The sequence below is a fragment of the Pleurodeles waltl genome, chromosome 2_1 (genome assembly GCF_031143425.1).
Source record: "Pleurodeles waltl isolate 20211129_DDA chromosome 2_1, aPleWal1.hap1.20221129, whole genome shotgun sequence".
Lineage (NCBI taxonomy): Eukaryota > Metazoa > Chordata > Amphibia > Caudata > Salamandridae > Pleurodeles > Pleurodeles waltl.
In genome coordinates, this window is record NC_090438.1 from 596665090 (window position 1) to 596687415 (window position 22326).

Here is a 22326-nt window from a genome sequence, read left to right on the forward strand (position 1 = left end):
AATCTGCCCCCAAGGAGGGCAGAAATGGCATAGATTATATTGCCCCCTTTGGGGGGTGACCCTTGCCCAAAGGGCCGCCTCTCAACACAAAAACATCAGCCACAAAAACAATCCCTGGTTTCTAGTGGCTTTCTGCAGAACAACCTAAAAATAAAAGGCAGATCTGCCCCCAAGGGGGTCAGAAACGGCGATAAATACATTGGTCCCCCAGGAGAGCGACCGTTACCCAAGGGGTCGCTCTCCCACAAAGTAAACACACACATAAACAAATCCCTGGTGTCTAGTGGGCATTCCTGCTGACCGCAGCAGGAATGCTGAAAGAGACATCGAGGGAAAGGAAAACCCTTTCCTTTCCCCTGATGGCTCTTTTTCAGCAATCCCCCCCCCGTCAGAGCAGAAACTCACCTCTTTCTTGAAGATGCACTGGAAACCAGCGCGTCTTGTACCGTTTGATGATGTCAGTGCGCAATTGCGTGCTGATATCATTGGGGGTGGGGGTGGAAGGGTAAGCGATTCCCCTTCCAACCCTGACCTGGGGGCTGGGGGGCGGCCCTCAGGGGGAGCGCTAGAGCTTCCCCCGAAGGCCGGTACATGGACGTAATGGATACGTCCGTGGCCCCTGAGAGGCACAGCCACAGACGCAACCATTACGTCCGTGGCGTACAAGGGGTTAATACCATAACTTTGGCGCTAGATGGGTCTAGCGCCAAAATATTAATATAGAGTTAGGTTTGTGCCGAATTTGCTTAAAAAACATGATGCAAATTCGGAGCAAACAGAGTATAAATCTGGACCTACATATTCACACAAACAGTTACTCATCTACTGTGTCACACATAGCTCTTTCCTAATCATCAGTGGGAGATGTCAGAACCTAACACATTAACTTAGCAATGTGACAAGCATGAATATGCCCTGTTCTCACCCCCTTGTGGCTGATGTGCTCCCCTCAAACACCCATCAAGGTCTAGGTATGCACCCCCAGGATGCAGAACATTAAGGGGGGTCATGATCCGGCGTATGTTCTGCCCACTTTGGGCCCAGCGTCTCAGGGCCTCCCACTTCTTGCAAGAGTGGGCACTCCGCTGGCTGGCCCGCACTTTCTGGGTGATGGCTTTCCATATCTCCTTCTTCTGATGGGTGTTTACCTCTATAGATACAAGAGACAAATCAAGAGATTACAATCACATGTTTTTACCAAAGTGGTTGAGCCACACACATCAGAAACACTTAGCTAGAAATGTTCAATTTGGCAACACACTACAAGTGTAAAGCAAACAAGCCAATAAGTACAGGGACATGACTACAGACAGATATATACATCTTCAAACTAACCCACTAATGTGGTCAGTGCCTAAAACGACTAAGCAAGCTTATTCACTTTAGGTAGTCCATGCTCCAGCAACATGCACTGTGATGTGACCATAATGAAACACTACACACACATATGGCTAATGAAGGCAAAACTCCTTAGGCCTCCATGGACCAGCACATTCACACTCTGTGAGATTGAGTCACTGCATAGAGTCCTTACAGGTAACTTTCATACTACAGACTTCACCATAACACTTGAGTGACAATGAAGGGGCTGCCTTTATGGATACAAAAAGTGTCTTCCTTGTGCACGTGTGGACATGTGGCCTGCAAAATGCAGACAGGTCACTTCAGGGGAGTGCTCTATGGTATGTACCTGTATCACAGAGCACTCCTTTGAAAATATGTGTATATCCTTCAAAGAAGTCATCCAACATTCAAAGGTATGCATTTTTTAATTTCTGCTATGTGACAAAGCTACTGAATCACATGTCATGGCATCCCAGGAATCATCACACAGCCTGACTGTGGGACTGTCATTCGTGCAATAACCCTATGCTGTACAATTGTAACATATGTGAAGGTGACAACAGAGATGTGGGAGTAATGGACCTGTATGGTCTCTGATTTGTGCATGATCTGTGCTTGATCACACCCAGGTGAGTATACTTCATTTGGGATTTGACAAACAGGGGAATTTAGACAAGTGGGCACTGTGCTGGTGTTTGGAGTTAGAGGAACATGGCCTGCGGGGAATTGCAGTCAGGTCAATGTGTGTACTACACATGCCATACAAATGTTATTCCCCAGGTAAGTACACTTAATTTGGAAGTTGACAAACAGGGGTTTTTGGACAAGTGGACACTGTGCTGGCGTTTAGAGTTAGAGACACAAGGCCTTCTGGGAGTTGCAGTCAGGTCAAACTCTCTACTACATGCAATATACATATTTGTGGTATTACATATCTATATGCAGACTGCATGTAGGTTTGGGCATACATTTGCATGTTGAGACATGCCATGATTCCTGGGATGATTCTTTGATAATGAAAGTCTTACAGGCCCCATTTGGACACATGGCATGTGATGGGGTTTGGTAGCTGTGATGTTGGGTCCAACAATACACACTGACAGTGTTAACACTCAGATAGTCAGGATTTTGAATGTTGGTAGGGTACATAAACAAGACAGTGGGTAAAGGTGAGCTGTGAGCATTCATGACATTACATTTTGGTGACATTCTTTGTGTTGTGACTTACCAGACTCCACTCCCCCATGTATTCCTGCGAAGCCCACAGGATGCAGGATGGCCAACACCTTCTCCTCCCAGGGAAAGAGCCCTAATGGGGTACTGGGAGGGCCACCGCAAGTCTTCTTGGCCTCCAGCTGATGCCTGGAGAACAGGGAATGGACCTTGCCTCAGAGGTCACTCAACCTCTTCTTTATGTCCTCCGTTGTGTGCAGAGTGGTGCCTACAGCATTTACTCTGTCAACAATCCTGACCCACATTTCCATTCTCCTGCTGAGATGAGTATGTTGGGCTTGTGCTCCAAACAATTGTGGCTTTACTCTTATGATTTCATCCACCATGACTCAACTCATCTTCAGAAAAACAGGGATTATTTGAGCATGACATGGTGGGAGAAAACTATGGGTGACAGGGACTTACTTAACAGGGGAAGTGAAAAAGGGTGTGACTGGACAAAAGTGTGTGCCGTGTATTCAATGGGATGGTGAAAAAAGGGGTGCCTAATCTATGAAGTCTACGGAAAATAAGATGTTGGGCTTCTGTGTCTTGCAGTGGAAATTCAAAGGATTGTGGTCTGTGAAGGAGTGTGTTTTATAGTGTCCTTTGGAGGTGTGTCCACTTGGCCAATGTGTGTCAGCTGTGTTGTTTTCAAATTAATCCAATGTGCAGTTGTCTGTTACTTTGCTGCTCGTGATTGTAAAATGCCTGGTGGTTGGTCGCGGAGCTGTGGCATTGGAGGTCAGACCACCTGTTTCCAGGCCGCTGGCACTCTGACATTTTTTCTTGGCGGTAGATGTCCTGCCTGTGTGACTCATAATAGGGAGGTCTGTAAGACCACAGTCATCGGAGTCTTTTCAGGACCTCCAACATGGTGGTCTGGCGGCCCGACCGCCAAACTCGTGAAGAAGCCCTGTTTCCAACTTTTCAGTATTCACAAAGGTAAGTATGAGTAGTATCTTTAAGTCCTCACTCAGGGCGAAATCTCCACACTCAGGGCGGAATCTCTGCCCTGATGACAGGGATTCCACTCGGCACCTGGAGTATAATCTCCTCACCCGGAGTGTACTCTCTGCACCCGGAGTGGAATCTCCGCACTCGGGGTGGATCTGCACCCTAAATGCAGAGATTCCACCCTAAGTGCAGAGATTCCTCCCGTAGTGTGGATGTAAAGATACTACTCGTAACTTACCTTGGTGAATACCAAAAAGGCAGAAACTTAGGGCCTGATTATGAGTGTGGCAGTCCATGGACCATTATGGCGGCGGCCCGACCGCCATCAGCTTGGCGGTTGGACCATCGTATTACAATACATATAGTTCCATAGCAGAAAGACTGCATCGGTCTCGTTGGTTGGCACCGCCAGGCAGTACAGACCGCTTCAGCAGTGGTGAGATAGGTAAATTAAGCCATCAGAGACAGTTTTTTTACTGGACAGATTACGCCTTCCACCAACGTGACTGTGGCATTCCAACCACCACGTCCCACCTGGCGAAAATGGAGTCATAAAAGCCAAGAACTCACTGCAGGCAGCGTAACATGTCCTGTACTGCAATGGAGCCAAATATGCAAGTACTGCATCTGCTGCTGATCATAGATGAAGCTCAAAATACACAGGGTCGTGAGCGCAACTGACAGCAAGACCACACCTAACCGTGGTCCAAAACTCAACAACCGATCAACATGCTGCAATCCAGCTGGTATGTGGGTTATTCTACGTGGACCAAGTATACTTTTTTGTGTCCTGGGTCAGAGTCGTTCACAACGAATTACCTATACAGAGCAACATGATGCCCCCTTTGGGCAGTTCACTGACACAGCACCGCCACACTGCACAAAAATACACGTTTGCTCATCCCAGTTTCAGGGAGAGTGAATTGTATAGAACATTGTGTCACACAACAGCAACACCACATCAACATCACACATAATTAAACAGACACCCTCACATTGCCCACATGCCATTTCCTGTCATGACACTGAATAAACATGTGTATGGATGTGTCATTTAACTCAAACACACCTTCCATGAAATATTCCTGTGATGAGCCCACACATACCACCCACACTGCAACAAAATGGAAGGTCAATGGGATGCAATATTTTGTGAGGCAAATATCCAAACCTCAGTTTGTAAACAGTAGCTGAACAGTAGGGTTGGTGGCATCAGGGGCACTCCAGGAAGGATACTGACCTGGGAAATGTTTCACTTTGAATATGCACCTAAAACACCGTTTGCACAGGAACTCGCGCTTCATGTATCTCAGGGATAACTGTTGGACTTGGCTCTTTTTGCAGGGTCATCCCCAATCTTTTTGCCTCCTTCCTCCTATTTTTTCTGACCTGTTTCTTTGGCTTTAGGACTCTAGGCTCTTTACCACTGCTAAACATTGCTAAAGTGCATATGCAGGTATTGATTAGTTTCCCCTGGCTTTACGCTCGTGAGGGGTTGTGTTGGACTTGGCCCTATTTGCAGAGTCATCCCCAATTTTTTGCCTATTTTCTCCTATGTTTTCTCACCTGTTTTGTTGGCTTTAGGACTCTGGGCGCTTTACCACTGTTGAACAGTGCTAAAGTGCATTTTCTCTGTGTGTAAATTGTATTGTTGATTGGCTTTCCATGACTGGCATATTTGATTTACTAGTAAGTCCCAAGTAAAGTGCACCAGAGATGCGCAGAGTCTGTAAATCAAATGCTAATAGTGGGCCTGCAGCATTGATTGTGCCACCCACCCTAGTAGCCCTGTAAACACGTCTCAGACCTGCTACTGCAGTGTCTGTGTGTGCAGTTTAAACTGCCAATTCGACTTGGCAAGTGTACCCACTTGCCAGGCCTAAACCTTCCCTTTCTATACATGTTATAACCTATCTCTCTCATAGGTTAACATGGGGGCTGCCTTTAAACTTTATTAACAAACATATTCCCTGTGGGAGCAGATAGACATGTGGAGGTTGGGGTCTCTGAACTCACAATTTAAAAATACATCTTTTAGTGACATTGGTTTTTAGATTGTGTGTTTGAAAATGCCACTTCAAAGGCAGAAAGGGTATCAGAAGAGCACCCAAAACCCCTGAAAATCAGATTACTTCTAGATACTAGAGGAACCTCTGCCCGGGAGAAGATCTGGAAAAGCTGGAGGAGGAGTACTGCCCCATTGTCTGTGGCTGTGCGTTTCTGGGTTGGCCTGCAGTAGCTGCTTCTACCTGAGAGAGGACAAAGACTGACTTTCGTGTGACTTCCCACTGGTGAAGAATCTCCAAGGGCTTGAACTGAGCTTGCCTCCTGTTGTTGAAGTCTCAGGGACAGCAAAGACTTCTCTCTGCCAACACTTGGGCTTTCTGCTGAGAGTCCTGCCTGCCAAGTGCTGCCCAAACCTGTCTCTGGGCCCTTGAAAGGTGCAGCTGGTGGAAAAGGACAGAAATCAATGCAAAGACCACCGTGCAGGGAATCTTTTGAAGCACCACTCACTTCCGGCTGCTAAATGACGTGCCGCCTGCCTCGGGACTGAAATCGATGCTCCACCTGCATCGCGGGGTCAGATCGACACAATGCGGCTGGAAACACAACACAACACCCAAAGAGGCTGCTGTTAACATAACAAGCCCCCACGCAGCGCGTGTTTTTTTTAACACCGTGCGACTGGATTTCAATGCAACATCACTGGGGGTGGAAAAGCAATGCAAGCCTGCCCGGACCTGAGGTGCCCGTCCAGATTCACGCATCGCTCTCTCGCAGGAGAGAAGAAACGACGCACGCCGACCCGACCGGAGAAGGAACTACACACGTTCTCACTTGCGGGTGAGAAATCGATGCATTGCTGGCCTTTTCCGATGCACGCTCTCCTGTGCAGCTTTATTTTGACACTACCCAAGTACTTTTGTACAATAACAGTGTTCTAACTATTTTTGTTTTTAAATTAATTCCTTGACTTGTGTATGTCGGATTTATATTGTTTTGGTCTTGTTTTGTTTAGATAAGTATTAACTATTTTTGAAAACCTGTGTTGTGTCATTTTGTAATGTTTTCACTGAATTATTGTATGTGTTGGTACAAATACTTTACACATTGCTTCTGAAGTTAAGCCTGCCTTCTCGTGCCAAGCTACCAAGGGGGTGAGCAGGGGTTAACTGAGGGTGATTCGCCTTTACCCTGACTAGAGTCAGGGTCCTTGATTGAAGAGGGGGTAACCTGACTGCCAACCAAAGACCCAATTTCTAACAATAACCAACAGTAGAGCCAAGTGACATACGAAGCCACCAGATGTAAGTGCATGTCAAGAAAGCAAACACAACAGCAACAGCATGGATCCCACATGTAGATGAAGTAGCTGCAAGGTACACACATGAAAATGGATACATGGTTAGTCAAATGAATAGAAAGGTAGCGCATCTGCACATCCTCTATGTGTGGACAAACAAAACTCTAGCTTGCACACATGAGCCAAATGTCTAATCGACATCAGGGGGGCAAATTTAACACAATGCATGTTGACATTGGCCAAGCCAAGATGAAATACTTACCATAACAAACAAAACACAATGCAAGGATACCCCAATTGGATTACCACCCACATATCCATACAGTGAACACCTACCCTTGTCCTTGGTGACACCACACTGCCCACAAATTCAGATCTTGCCAACCACATGAAATGGATCAGCAATCAGGGTGAAACACACAACTGTAGGCATTCAACACAACTTACTCTGGAACAACAAAAAGATAGAAAAGTAGTGGCAGGACAAATGTGTACCCAAAAAACAATAACTTGGGTATATTATTTTAAAAAATGATGATGATCCAAGGCCATTGTCCAGTCCATAGCAAAGTCCATGCAAAGTACTGTGCACCAGCTTAACTCTGATTACTGCCAGGGAACTTCCACAGGAAGGGGCATCATGCATGTACCTCAAAGATCATTCTTGGGTACGGTGGGGTTGGATTTGGAATGGGTGGGTTTGGGGGTGGTCTTCACCTTTGGAGGGGTGAACTTTTTTGGGGTGGGAGTGGTGTGGCTGCTTGTGTGACAGGGAAGGGCATGGAAGTGGAAGTGATGGGTTTGGATGTTGCTAGGGTTCTTTTGGTTTTGGGAAGGGGTGCGATCACAGGAGTAAGGGCATGGTCAAAAAGGAACCTTTCTTGGGGAAAACGGGTAGGGTCTGCAGAAGGGGTACAGGGCATGGGGGTTGAAGGAGTTCTTGTCTTGCGTGTGGGTGTTGATGCTGCTGGTGTGTGCATACCTGAGGAATCTTGTGTTTGGGTGGTGTCTGTTGCGTGTGTCAGTGTGGGTGTTTGCCTTTCTTGGGGGTCTGTGAGGTGGACATGCTGGGCAATGTGGGAGTGGTGGCTGTTTGTGGATGTTGGTGTGGTGTCTGGGGGTATAGTGGATGTGGTGGCTGTGTTTGTGGGTATTGGGGTGGTATGTAGGGTATGGGTGATATGGTGACTATGCTTGCGGGTGTTGGGGTGGTGTCTGGGGGTTTTGTAGATGTGGTGGCTGTGTCAGTGGGTGTTGGGGTGGTGTTTGGGGGGTATGGTGTGAGTGGTGGCTGTGTCTGTGGGTGTTGGGGTGATGTCTGAGGGTATTGGGTCTGTGTTGTGTGGGTCTGTGGGTGTTGAGGTGATGTCTGGGGGGATGTTGGGTGTGGTGGATGTGTCAATGTGTGTCCGGGTGGTATCTGTGGGTATGGTGGTTGTGGTGTGTGGTACAGTGGTGGTGGTGTCTTTGGGAATGTTGGTTGGTGCAGTGTGTGTGAATGACTGTTGAGTGCTTGCGTGCTGGTCTGTCTTGTGGTGCTTGTATTTATGTGTGCTTCTTGTGTATGTTGAGGTGGGTGCATGCAGATGTGTCTGTGTGCTTGGAACAGGTAGTGGAATAGGAAATTCCACTACCTATGAATGCATTTCAGGTACGCAATCATCTGCTGGAGCTAGCTGTCCTGCACCTGGATGGCATTTAGAATGGCAGTCTGACCTACAGAGATCTCCTCAGGAGGTCAATAGCCTCCTCTCTCAGAGAGGCAGGGGTAACAAGGACAGTGGGTGAGGTGCCTGGGGTGAAGGAGATGCCCATCATCTTGGGTGACTGGGCCCGGCCAACTGGGTGGGCAGCAACATGGAGGGTGGAAATGAAACTGGGGTGGCGGACAAGGATGGGACAGAAGCAGGTCCTGATGGGTCTGCCACAACTAGAGAGGGGCCACTGGAGTAAGAATCTAAAGATGATGAAGTGGATCCTGTGTCCTCTGTGGCACTCCCCTCACCCTCCGGGCCACTGAGTCCCTCCATGCTGAGTTAGCATGACCAGCTGCTTCCCCATTTAGTTCCACCCTGTCTCCTCCCCTTGCTTAGGATGGTGCTGAAATTACAAAAATAAATAGGGTCACTACATGTTCCTGACCACACTTGAACAACAGTTGTGATTAGCAAACATTATCATGACGTACAGTAGGCCCTAGTCACAAGCTCCTGCAAGGTGGCTCCAACATTTGCAACACCATATGCATGCATGAAACATGAACTGTCAACAGTTGCCCACAAGAAATTCAGAATCACAGACAACTCCAATTGCATGGGTGCAGTTGTGCAATCACATTACACATTGAACAAGTAGGAGTCCTTATCACTTTCAATGGTTTGCCTCATGTAGCATCCCTCATTTACCTGTTGTCACCCAATAATAGGGAAATGACAAGTTCAATTCCACAGATCCCACACAAGGGCATGCACACAGCTGATTTCCATATACCCAATGCCACATCATGAAGAAATGATGGCCATATAATCCGGCCATGTTGCTTAAAGAAGTACAGTAGCTGGAAGAAGGTGACATGGAAACACCCATGTCACACTGTGAAAAATAAACAATAGTCAATTAACTATATGTACATTGTCTAAATGGACTCATGGAGGTTATACTAATGTTGTTCTGATGGATAACACTTCTTGCACAGAAATGTACAATGGAGACAAGTTGGACAAAATGTCAGGGAGATTTGTCTACAAAAAACACACTACAATGAATCAGTTAGCCCTAGGGAAATCACCTCTCTTGATTGGCACTCCTGACAATATCATACTCTGATTGCATCAGTAGAAGCCAATAATCCTTTGAATGTTATAGAGGCCCAGGGATTCTCAAGTACCTGTAGAAGGCCCTTAACATGTTGCTTAATGTGAAGGCATATAACTGTCTCTTTTTGTGGTGCAAATGCATATTCCCACATTACTGAAAGTCACTCCTTGATGCACGTCAACGTAATGAGCCTTCACCTTTTAACATGTGCTATGCACTTTGAAATGATTGTACATCAGTGGTATGCAAATGTAAAAACTGTAGTCGTACCATGTCCTTCATTACTACTGCGGGTGTACATGCCAAATTACATGCAATGACTGGTGAGGGTATGTGTGAGCCACTAATAAATAGTGGCACACTCCTGTATGTGGCACCACAAGAACTGTAGCCTCATACTATATGTCCAGTTCCAAACACATGTCAGCATGCACACATATGTGAGGGAATCAGACATCATCCCATAAAGACAGGCAGACCATGCATGAAACAGCAGTGAAATGATATGGCAAAAGTGAAAGGTACACATGCTAACATGTAGGCACAAGGGATTATGGCAACAGTGATGTCACCAACATCATGTCACTGGACATTCACTACTTACCAAAGGAAAGTATTGATCTGTGAATGCTCCCAAAGAGCAATGTGTGCTCTGTCACATGTATGATGGCCACCTTTACATGACAGACAGTAGTCAGGCACCAGCACTTGTGACACACTGAAGACAAGTGGCCTGTGGGGGACAAATGTCATTATGCTCACTTGAGCAGAAACATGGCTAAGGACAGTGATCTATTACTTTTTGTTGTTTGGGCTGTCACACTGAAGAGAAGTAGACTGTTGTGTACAAATTACACCCACAACAACAAACAACATGACCTGACTGATCTCTGTACTCAGTCATGTGTTGGCCCTGGAGAGTTAATTGGTTGTAGACTGTACTTGATTGTATCCTAGGTCACTGAGCTAATAGGCAAGTCACATCATCATGCACCAACTTCCATACCTACACAAACAATTACTCATCTTGTGTGTTACACATGACCCATTTCTAATCTTCAGGGTGAGATGGTAGGACATAACAAATCAACTTGGCAAGGTAACAGGCAGGAATATGCCCTGAACTCACCCCTTTGTAGCTGATGTGCTCCCCTCAAACACCTGTCAAGCTCAGGGTAGGCCATTGCCAGAATGCGGTCCATTAGGGGGCGTCAGGCTCTGACTTGCTCCCCACCCATGTTGAGAGGACAGCCCCTGCTGGACCTCTGCGATCTTACGGGCCCAGGTTCTCCTAGCTCTTCCGACAGTGGGCGATCCACTGGCTACGGACCCCCAGGGTACACCCCTTCAAGGGCAATGGCTCTCCAAATCTGCTTCTTCTGATGGGTGTTGACATGTATGGATGCAAGAGACAAATCAAAAGGTTATCAATATATTTCTGCGCAACTGTTTGTGTCACACACAGTTCAGAAACACTAAGCACAAAAAAATATAACTGCCAAAACACCACAAGTGTAAAGCATACATGCTGATAAGTACAGGGACATGACTGCACACTTTTGGATTAATCTGCAGACTAACCTACTACCCCGATCATGTGGCCTACACTGACTAAGCAAGGCTACTGACATCAGGTAGCCCAGGCTCAAGCAACATGTACTGTAATGTGAGCTACAATGAAACACAGCACACCATTGTGGCCTTCTGAAGGGTGAGCTCCTTGGGCCTAACTGGGCAGCCACATTTACATTCTGAAACATTGACTCATTGCATACAGTTCCGACAGGCAACTACCATAGTACAGACTTCACCCTAGGACTTGAGTGACAATAAAAGGGCTGCCATGGAGGACACACAAAGTCTCTTCCCTGTGCACGTCTGGACATGTGGCCTACCCAATGTAGATTCATGCCACTTCAAGATGGGTTTGTGTGGTATGTACTTGTAGCAAAGAAAACACTTTTGACCATATGTGGCAAACCTACAGAGATGGCATCTAACATTCAAAGGTATGTTTGGTCTGGTTGTTTGTATGTAACCAAGCTAATGAGTCACATTTCATGGCCTCCCAGGAATCAACACACTGTCTGCACTGTGGGACTGTCAACAGTGCACTAAGCCTGTGCATGACAAATATGACTTATGTAAAGGTGACAACAGAACTGTGGGAGTAAGGGACCTGTCATACTCTAATGACACACATTGACAACGATGCAAAATGCACATATGTCCTAGGTCGGGGATTTATCTCAGTACCCATTCCTAAACTAGGTAATGGACAAAGGCCTTCAGGCCAAGTCTTGCCACTGGAGCCTCATTTTGGCCACATGCCGTGATCTGCAGGTCTACAGGGAGTGGGCATGGTGCCAGAGTTTCATAGCCAGAGCAACTCCACCCCAGCCTGGACCATGTCCCAAACTAGGAGATACATTTGACAGGCCATGGTCTCTGCAGGCTGAGCATACAGAACCTACATGACACTCAAATTTCCATCACTTACATGCATGACAGTACATCATGTGGCCATCATCAGTGTGGCTGTGGCTTGTGTGGCACTCTGAAGGCTACAGAGAGTTTTTATATGCTTCTCATACAACAGTTTGGCAAGGCCATATGTGGGCTGAATGATCTGTGGCACTTTCCACATTGCTTACAAGATCCTTAAATGACACAAACAGTATACATACTTAGCTCATGGTGCAGTGGTGTAGTGTGCCTCTGTGTGATGGTGTTATCTATTCTGTGCTGTCTCTCTCTGGCCTTCGTCTCTAATTTGTGGTTGTAGGGGTTTGTGGGTGATGTGGGTGTGTGTTTTATATTGTGTTGGGTGTGTGGGAGTGGTGTGTGTATGTGTATCAGGTGTGTGTATTTGTAATTGTCCAATGTGGCGGTGTTTTGGAGCTGTGTGTGTATTTTGAGCGCAGAGGTGTGTACCGCCAATGGAATACCGCGGTTAAATGACCGCCGCGTGGATTCGTGTGTCGTAATAGCATGGGCGTGTTTCTGTTGCCGTGGAGGTGGAGGATTTGTTTCCGCATATTAATCGCTGACCTTTGGTGTGGCGGACTTGTGTGGGTGTCTGAATTTCGGCGGAATCCGTGATGTGTGTCATAATAGCTGTGGCGGTCTCCCGCCGCCGCCGCGGTGTATTGGCAGTCTTCTGCACGGCGGTAAGTGGCTTTTACCGCCAATGTTGTAATGACCCCCTATATGTTTATTTCATATTCTACGTACCTTTAAATTTAGATGCTTTTTTAGCATGTTAGAAATATTCCTGAAAAGTATTGAAAAAAAAACCCAATGTTTTCCTACAATTTTACTTATCCGGATTCCTGTTTCAGAATTTAGAGGAATTCTATTTTTGTTTTACAAAAGTTGCTTTCTGGTGCAAGTAGTCATGGAACAATATATGCTTCTTCTTTCCCTACTTTAGCTCCACGATGTTCAGATGTCGTTGTTACTGGAAGAGATATCTTGAATGAGTAGAACAGAAGTCTCAAGGCCTGATTCACAAAGGTAAACTTACACATTTGTTTAGGTTTGCATGTTTTTAGGTATTAACAAACTACGAGTTAAGAGTAAATTTATGACTACAGAGAATCAACTGTCGGGCAGAGAATTTCACACATAAATGGTAGGACAGTTCTATCTTTTAAGGTGTGGATTTCTCTGCCTTGACTGCAGAGTCTCCGCAGTTATAACCATACTATTAACTCATAATTTGTGAATACTAAAACAAAAAAACAAAAAACGTACACAAAAGTGTACGTTTACCTTTGTGAATCAGGGCATCAGTTTTCTTGACATTTCTTTTTTGCAAAACATGTATTCAATGTTCCACACGTTATATGTGCCTAGAATATTTTACCCTGGAGACACCAGCTCTGTATTACAGAGACAGGAGCATTACCAAATAAACTGTTGGGAGGTGGAGTAATTCTGCAGCACATAGTAAGTGGTACAGAGTCAGGTGTATGATGGTCTAAGGGACCCCACTAGGCATTCATCAGGGGCGGGTGGGGATCCTAGTCCTCATCTTGCAATTCAGGACTGCTTGTTCTGTGGAAAGCACATTTTTTACTGTCCTCCAGTGCACAGTAATATTGTGTCAGGGGCACCAGGATGAAGTGGACATAGTAAATGCAATCTTAGGCCAAATAGACAATTATAGGTCCGTGACAACTATATCTCTGAGGCCTACCATTCCAAAACTTCAATTTCATTTTGCCAGCTCTTTTGCCAAGTCCACCAAATAAAAGCACAAGTTCTATTCAAACTCGTGCACAAACTTACATGCTTTATCTTAGGATCCTATTTTTCCAGTACATACGTTTAGAGCAGCTATAGGAATGTCTTCATATGTGTATTATGTAATACTTATAAAAATGCTTAATTTTCATAGTATGAAACAAGCACCAAAACAGGATATGCATATGGTGTCAAATTCACAAACTGCATTGTGTAGTACGTTTTTAACAAAATGATATTCACAAACCTACTTGTGGTGTTTTCTTCTCCGCCACTTCTATCTTTTTCTGTACAAAGATCTTCAAACCAATTGCAGTGTCTCAGCACAAGTATGCATTACAGTAGTAAATGTGGGAGGGATGGATGAAGTGAGAGGAAAATAGTGAATACTTATATCTAACTAGAAGGGCGTTAGGAGTAATTAAGTAGGGGTTAAGTGAAGGGTTTAGGTTGGAATATATATGCACTCACAAAAGAGTGAGCCGATTGGTATTTACAAGCTGCCCTTCTAAATGTATTACAAAATGGTGGTAAATTACTCCAACTCAGAGCTGAAGCAAATCCAGCACATAGCTGACCACTGGTAGTGTAACACCATTCCATAGGAATCAACGGAGTTAGGGACTAAAAAGAAAACTCCATAGGATATAGTGTTACATTAATTTGAAATATTTTAAACAGTTCAATATATAAGTAAATATAATCCTCCAATATGTTTCTGCATTATAAATTCATGTAAGATTACATTTTCATCAAATAGAATTAAACTACTTTTAAATAATTATATACACTAATTTTAATATATTAATGTAAAATAAAAATATATTTTAAGGTAGGAATTATTTTTTTAAGTTAAGCTTCAAAAATATAAGTTTATTTGAGATATTTACATTAATTAAATATTTAAAGACAATTAAGTTATAACAGTAGCATGCTTCTATTTGTTCCACTTTTAAAATAAATACATGAAATGAATTCACATTAATATTTAATGTAAAAAATAATCTTACAAAAATTTCCCAAGTTTAATAAACCTTTTTGCTTTGCTTATATGTTACCTGAGGGAGACTTTGCGGTCAAGGTAGAGATCAACTTTGGAAAAGTATAAAAATTCCCTACACTTTATCTTGGGGTGATCTGCACACTGTCTGAAGAAATCTTTGTATGGTAAAATATAGGGAAAATGTGAAAAATGTATTAAACTTGGAAAAAGTTTGTAAGAATATTTCTGTATTAAATACTAATTTTAATTAACTTTACATATTTATTATAAATATAGAACTAAAGTAAAAATGCTACAGCAATATTATCTTGCATTTGAATTAAATCTTTAATTAATGTACTATATTAATTTAAATTATGTTTATTTTTCTAACGTTTAAGTTATAAAATAAATTCCTACCTTAAGTATAAGTGGTGTATCAAATGAATTAAAAGTAATTGCATTTTATTAAAAGTACATTCATTTTTAAAATAAAAGAATTATTCACAGTGGTAAACTTAGACTTGTGGTTAAAGTTTGGACCAAAAGTCTAAGGGCCTGGTTACGAGATTGGTGGTTGGACTGTCAGACCCCATTGTTGGTGGTCATAAAAAGACCACTGCACCTGTGGTCCCTAGCCCCCCATAGTACGATGTAAACAGGCAGAACCGCAGCCAGCCAAGCACAATGCAGACCACCAGTGGCGCAGCAGTCTGCCATCTATGTGGTCAGAACTCCAGCGCCATCAGTGTTGCGGCCATTCAACGAGCCTATTACAAAAACGCAGTCGCCATGGAGGTCTCTTTGTGGCAATTAGCCAATTGAGATCAACCACCACGGTCCTCATTCAGCAAATTAACAGACAAGTGCATATTGGATTAAATGAAAACAACACAGCTTACAAATATGGACCCAGAAGACCCACCTGCAAATCACAATATAAAACATACCGCTTCACAGACCATGTTCCTTTGCATTTCCACTGCAACCAAGAGACCACATTTGATTTTGTTCAGAGAGATTAGGCACCCCTTTTTTCATGATCTCATTTTACTCCTTTCACACACTTATCTCCGTTTTCCATCACTTTACTTTTGTAAGTAACTCCCTGTCACCCATTTTAATTTTCCACTATGTCACATAAAACAAAATCTCTGCTTTTCAGAGGATGAGTTGAGAGTCATGGTGGAGGAAATCATAAGAGTAGAGCAACAGTTTTTTGGAACCCAAGTCCAGTACACCCTACTTAGTAGGAGAACAGAACTATGGCAAAGGATTGTCGATAGAGTGAATGCTGTAGGCACCACCCTGCACACAAAGGGAGACATTAGGAAGAGGTGGAATGACCTGAAGGGCAAGATGCGCTTCCTGGCTTCCAGGCAACAGATGGAGGCTAACAAGACTGGCAGTAGCCCTTCAAGTTTCCCATTACAACTCTTTCCCTAGGAGGAATAGGTATTGGCCATCCTGCATCCCGAGGGCTTGACAGGAACACCTGGGGAGCGGAGTCTGGTAAGTTTCAGCACAGAAACTACAGCTAAACTGCAATATTATGCATGCTCACAGCTCAGCTTTTGCCTCCGTTTTGTTAATTGGCTATAACAAAATTCAATACCCAGAGTATCTGAGATGTAGGACTGTTAATGTGTAGAGTTGGACCCAACATCAAAGCTACCAAGGCCCATCACATTCCATAAGTTGGAGTGGTGCCTGTAAGTGTTTCAATAACAACATTTCATTCCAGGACTCATAGTATGTTTCAACATATAAATGCATGTTCCAGCCTAAATGGAGTAGAATCTGGCAACAGATATGTAATACCCAACATTTATCAAGTGATGGGAAGTAGAGGGAAGGACCTAACTACAACTCCCAGGAGGTCCTGTTACTGTAACACCAAAGACCACCCCAGTGTTCACTTGACCAAAGACACTGGTGTGTGTGCCCTCAAATGGAGTTATCTCACCTGGTAGTATGCCATTTAGCAAGTGTTAGGAAGTAGAGGGATGGACCAGACGCAAAGCTCAATAGGCCCTGTTTCTCTAACTCCTAATACCAGCCCAGTGTTCACTTACCCAAAGACACCTGCGTTTGTGTGTACCCTCAAATGAAGTTCACTCACCTGGTAATATGCCATTTGCCCAGTGTTGAGAAGTATTCGGATTGACCTGACTGCAAGACCCAATAGGCCCTGTTTCTCTAACTCCAAATACCAGGCCAGTATTTATTTGCCCAAATACGTCTGTTAGCAAACTTCTAAATTAAGTTTACTCACCTGGGAGTGAGCAATATACAGATCATGCTCAATTCAGAGATGTGTGTCTCTAACTAGCTCCATCTTGACCTGGCATCACAAAATTAAACTTGTAAAGACAGGAATGAGACCTTACCAAGTTAGTACACCAGGTATTCCTAAGGCCTTAAGCTGCATCAGCAGATTGGTAGCTTCAGCAAACACGTTGACACACTACCTCACACATGATGACTGCAGATACAGATGCAACAAACTTGTGTGTTTGCTGTATCACACTCAACTAGGCCTCCAAATGGTCACATGCACATGTTGCCTGTCCACTGTGTTTGCTTCCCTGTTGGTAAGATTTCATTTTCATTTCCTCATCCACACTGCAAATGATCAGCACATCTACTGAGCTGCTTCAGTCCAATAGTCCAGGTAAACTTCCCACATGTTATGTCAAGTACTCCAATACCATGGTAACATGGCACAAAGGGCTACCCTACAACTTAAGAATGTCCAATGTCTCCACCTGCTGTGACACAAAATCTTTAGAGATAGATGGCACACTTTAACCAATAACAATGAACTGTCTTTTTCAACAGCTCGAGCTGGCACAGCCCCTGGACAAACCTCTTCTACCGACCAGACTACTACTCCACCTCCGGATGAAGCCATCAGTGATGACAACACTCCTGGACTTGTGGATGTGAAGGAATGTCCTGGCACATCTGGGCAACCTGGTCAGATGGCAACAGCGAGTCTCACTGTGGCCACAACTACACATCCCAGCCCTGTTGCATCAACATCACAAGCAACAATGCACCCCCAACCTGTGTACCTAGAACAGTTTCCACCATCTTATGCCCCCCAGTCCTGGATCCTGAGGTCCAACACAACAATCCTGACACTGAGGTTCCAGGACCCAGTGGGAGAGGGTACCCTGCACCAAGGGCACAGGCTTGTCGGGTAGGGTCTGTGGGAGGGATGCTGTGGGCCAATGGGGCCACTCGCGACCAAGATACCATCAGCCAAGTCTTGGGGGTCTATCAGGAGTCCCAAGGCATGATGGACCAGGTATTGACTGAACTCTAGAAAATGAAGCATCTGTAGCTGGACATGCATTGGGACGTGTGGACAAATAGAGGCCCACAATTCAAACATGGCCTCCCTAACAGGGGTGCTGAGGGACATTCATACAACCCTGAGCAGAGATTTTCCAACCCAATCTTCCCCTTCCTTTGGGACAACAACATCAGGCCAATGTACATCAGTGCCAGCCAGAGGCACAACCACCCACGGACACCCATGCCTCTGTAGCAGTTGAGCCCCCTACCAAAAGCACGAACATCCATGCAAGAATCCAAGAGGTGTTGATTGCATGACACCACCACTGCCAACAAGAAACCTCTTTCTTAATGTCCTCCTTTGTGTGTCACACATACCCTCTGTGGACTGTGAACAACATTCCATTTCCAATGGGAGGAATACTCTGGATTTTGGACTTCCAATGGTAGGGCATCTACTTCAATGATTTCATTCACCATGACTGACCACTTCACTTTACATTTTTGTTTCTTTCTGTCACAAATATTTTTGAATGTAGTGGCATTGGAATACATTCCCATGTCAAAAACTCATTGTCTGCTGTCTTAAATTTCACATTTAGCCATGTAGATATGTCAGACCATGTGAACCCCACAGTGATGATCCAAGGTAATTGTGCAAGCAGGGAAGCATCCAGCTCAGTATTACCACTCCAGACAAACATATACATACAAGTGTTTTGTCAAAGAAGAAATGTGTTACATTGTTCAGCGAATAGGCTGCCAATATGTGTGAAACATAGCAAATCATACATGATGGAATCATACTGGTTAAATGGTCAAATTTGCGGGTACAGACCTCCAGACCATTGAAGGAAGAGATTTATCAGACCATGCCCTGTAGAATAAGCAAACAATAACGTAATTGATTACATCGGCTGGAGCCATATCGCCTTCCACACAAAAGTAATCCAACATTATATAATGCAAGACTCAGCCAAATGGCATTACAACAGTTTCTGATCACAGGGTCATTACAATCCAGTGCTTCAGCATCTGGCAAATGCCAGTGATGTCCAATAGGCACTTTGGCCTACAGCTAAATACAGTTTATACAAAAAGAGTGTTTAGCTAATGTGAAGGGAAACTAACATGAATTTGGCCTAGGACTACATATCTTCTGACCACATGATGACACACATGATGCATCTGGGCAGCCACAGGACAAGGAACAAGTCCAATGGAGTCTTTTGCACTTCCAACTTATCACTGTGCAAGCTGTCTTGGCACAGGTCTTCTACACCCAAAGTCTGTGACCTACATTCCCAGGAACAATCCATGTCCACTTCGTATGTCTGAACAGCATCACATACCTGCCAATGTCACAACTCTAAAATGCCTCACTACTGTCTGTCAACTCTGAAATGCCCACATGAAAAGTCATGGTGAAGGTACCTGAACAAAGAACAAAACAAGGAGAATACATATGAAGCCATACATAAGGCACAAGTCACAAAGCAAGCATCTTGAGAACAAAGTACATTACAATAAGTCTGACACAAACAAAGCAAGATCATCAAGATGTGGATGTGTAAAAAGGTACCTCATGAAACACCCTTTGGCTGATTTTGCCTGAGCATAAGCTCCCTAACCATATCCAAGAATTAACTGCACATGTTATCACAATTACGAATCATTGTACAGTCAAAGGCATGGCATCTCATGACATACTTACAATCATGAGAAGAAGCTGCTGATGAGATCTTTTGCAAACCAGCTCCCTCCTCTTCACCACTATGATTTTCATTTGGCATTTCAGGACTTTCACCCATTGGCACCGCAGGCTCCCCCTTCTCTGGGATGTAAGGGATATTGCTCTGCCGGGCGATGTTATGGAGCATGCAACATGCCACTGTGATCTGACACACTTTCCCTGGTGAGTAGAGGAGGTCACCTCCGGTCCTGTCTAGACAGTGAAATCTGACCTTCATGAGCCCAAATGCTTGCTCCACTGCCCGCCATATTCTTCCATGGATCTTCTTGAAGCAGACTTCCCCTGGCAAAGTTGGATTCCTCAGTGGTGTCAATAACCAAGGACGGTTTAGATATGCTGAGACTCCTGTTTAGGAATGAAAGTTAAGTGCAACAACAAGTCACTCACTTCATGATTGTAGCACCGGCCATTCCACACAAAAAACTGGACAGATGTGCCTTACCAACCATCCAGACCCTCTCTGGTTGCCATTGTGACATCAGCTGGGGTATGGTGCTGTTCCACATTACAAAGGAATCATGAGCTGAACCTGGGAACTGGGCACAGACGTTTGAGATGTAGCGATCCAACAAGCAGACAACTTGCACGTTGATAGAATGGAAGTGTTTCCTGTTGCGATAGATTTGTTCACTGGCCTGCGGTGGTACCAAGGCAACATGTGTTCCATCAATGGCTCCCACCACATGTGGGAGGCGAGCAAAACCATAGAAGTCAGCCTTCACATTGTCTAAATCCTCACGTCCAGAGAACATGCCATAGCTGTCAATGTGTTTCATCATTGCTGATAGCACATCTCTTAACACAACACTGACATATGTTGGGACATACCACTGGATATGCCACTGTACATTGGAAGGACCCTGTGGCCAGGGACTGTAATACTGCCATGAGTTGAACAATGGTTGGTATGCATGTTGGATTAGTGTTTTCAGGCATCAGATCTGACTCCAACTGAAGACATTAATCCAGAATGGTTTGCCTATTCAGACAGTACTCTTTGATGATGTGATGTTCTTCTATGGTTTGAAGGTCTGCCAACGGATGATACACTGGATGTTGTCACCTCCTCCCTCTCCCAGTTTACCTATTTGTGAAAAATGAGTTGGAACATTAGTCACTGTGTCCACACTAACATATATGATGTATACCAGCAAAATCATGTGACAAAGCATTTCTGACTAGAAATACATTACATCCAGTACACATCACAGCTGTCAACCACACAAGGGTCAAATGTGACCAACACATTTGTCCTCAACATGGATTTAGGCTACACCCAACTATCTGCTCCTCAAATGTGTGTTAAGGCCTAGATCATCCTTGTGTTGCATTCATATATCTAGGCAAGGAGACTTTACAGCCATACCGTGACACATCTTTGGATATTATGGTTGTAAAGGTCAAATGACAAATATATGCTCTACCCTGATGATTTCCTCGACCATGACCCTGAGCTCCTCCTCGGAGAAGCGGGGGTGTCTTTGGCATGACATGGGGTGGTGTGTGTGATGTGTGGGGTGGTGTATGTGTTGATGAGTGTGGTTAGTGTAGTGGTATGTGGTGTTTTGTGCGTGGATGTTGTGTGGGTGAGCCACAGCTATTTGGCTCACAGGTACAGTACACATCCATAGCCAGGAAGATGGAGCTATGGCAAAGAATAGTTGACAGGGTCGACGCTGTGGTACAGCACCCAAGAAATAGGGAGGACACCAGGAAGAGGTGGAACGACCTACGAGGGAAGGTGCGTTCCACGGTATCCAGGCACCACATCGCGGTACAGCGGACTGGCGGCGGACCCCCACCTCCTCCACCACAACTAACAACATGGGAGGAGCAAGTCTTGTCCATCCTGCATCCTGAGGGCCTCGCAGGAGTCGTTGGAGGAACGGACACTGGTAAGTCAAATCTTCACTATCATATCCCCCACCCTACCTGCATGCTATCACACACCCCCACCCTCACACCCTCCCCTATCACCCTAACTCCTCACTAATCTACCCATAACACCAACCACCCATCCCAACGCCAAGACCTGCATGACACAACTAAGCATGGACACCCATCACTAAAGCGTGCCCACTGCACACACCCACAACACCCCCCAAACATCACCACACAAGCCCCCACACAGGAATGCCTGCACTGGGGTTCACGCACACCCAACCATTGCACACCATGAAACACACACATGCAATAATCATGTACTTATACCCCCGCAGGAACCCGAAGGAACGTCACCACACCAGAGGGTCCAGACAACACCACTCCACCCCCAGAAGAGGCCCACAGTGACGACAGCAGCTCTGCCCTACTGGATCTTGATGACCAGCCCGGACCATCGTGGGCCTCAGGACAGTCGGTTCCCCTTGCCCAGCCACAGCCCAACACCAAGCTTACACCCTCTGG